The sequence below is a fragment of the Triticum dicoccoides genome, chromosome 2B (genome assembly GCF_002162155.2).
Source record: "Triticum dicoccoides isolate Atlit2015 ecotype Zavitan chromosome 2B, WEW_v2.0, whole genome shotgun sequence".
NCBI classification, from domain to species: Eukaryota; Viridiplantae; Streptophyta; class Magnoliopsida; order Poales; family Poaceae; genus Triticum; species Triticum dicoccoides.
Window position 1 is genome coordinate 738,573,861 of NC_041383.1, and position 1,599 is coordinate 738,575,459.

The window sequence follows — 1,599 nt, forward strand, 5'->3', positions numbered from 1 at the left end:
GCTAAGATTAGCAAAGCCATTTCTTTTTACTCTGCCCCTCGGGATGGCCTGCCCCTTTCCTTGTCCTTTTGGTTTTCTTTTCCTTTCTATTATTTCACTATTTTTTCCTTTTTTTGTTTATGCTTTTCCTTTTTCTAGTTTTTTTCTTTCATTTTTCTTTTTCTATGATAATAAATGAAAATGGAAGAACAGTGTGGCAAAAATGCATGATATTAGGAACAGTATAATGGAGCGAAATATATTGCTCAAAACGTTTTGACGTTCGTGGCCATCTAATTAGATCGAATTGGTCGTCCACAAGCCTCATCTAGTGTTTTTACGTCCGATGCTCCACAAACTTACCTGTTTTTAGAAGTTCTTTTAAACACAGTACAATCGAAGACACTCACATACACTCACCCACAGAACACAAGCACGCACACTCTACATAAACTTACCTAGGTCTGCTATATTCGATCAGGCTGGAAATGAACGATGGGTCAAACCTGGGCTGACGGTACACAACACGAGACAACATATCTTCCTTGCGAGCCTCTTTCTAGTACCAATCTACATATTGATGATATTCCTTTTGCGGGATAAATTTGTTCTTGGATACTCCCTCCATCCATATATATAGGGTTTAATGCGTTTTTGAAACTATCTTTGACTATTGATAAGATTAATAGTATATGATATGTATAGTGTGAAAATTATACAATTGAAAGATTCTTTCACGTACGAATTTGCCGGTATGCTTTTTGTAATTTGCATGTCATATATTATTACTTTAACATGTGGTTAAAGTTAGCCTCAAAAAACGTATTAGACCCTATATATATGAACAGAAGGGGTACTACTTGTACTCATGTCCCTCTCCACCTCTCACACATCACTACACGACAAACTCTTTGATGCTTTTCCGGCCACCACCGGTAGAACCAAACACCTACCGGTACTTTCCATTTCTTATTATAAGATTTGCTCAAATCCAACAAATTTTGATTTAAAAATAAAAAGGAAATCTTTGATCGCTTTTATATAGGGTTAAAATAACAAAAGGTTTCCAATAGTACCGTTTTTTCAGGAAATCCGCATTTCGAGAGCTTTAAGAAAACAACAGGAATATCTATTCTTTATATATGTATATAGTCCAAATCTCCGACATTTTCTCTCTCTGGATAGACGGTGTGGCAATGGTGCCTTTGTGTTCTGGTAGTCCTTTAGCATAGGACGATGGTTTATATGAATCAAAGGAAATTCCCATGAACAGGGAGCCAAACCCGAATCAAATTAAAGCGGTCTAGAGCCGAAAGGGAGTGGACCGAAAAATCCATGGTTCATATCCTTTCCCCGCCTGACGTCCCCTGTTTCCCTAAACTGACCCCACGTCCAGGCCCGCCTGTCAGACTCCGACCTACACGGGCACCCGACCCGGACCGGAAAATAAAAAAACGAAACGAGGTCATTTCAAACGCCGAGACCCTCCCCGAATCGAACGCTAGGGTTTGTTCCTTCCACCATCCCCTGTTTCCTCCCCACCCCACCCCCGCCCCCGCCCCCATGGCCGCCGCCGCCGCCTCCGCGGAGGCCGCCGCCATCACGCGCCGCCTGGCCTCC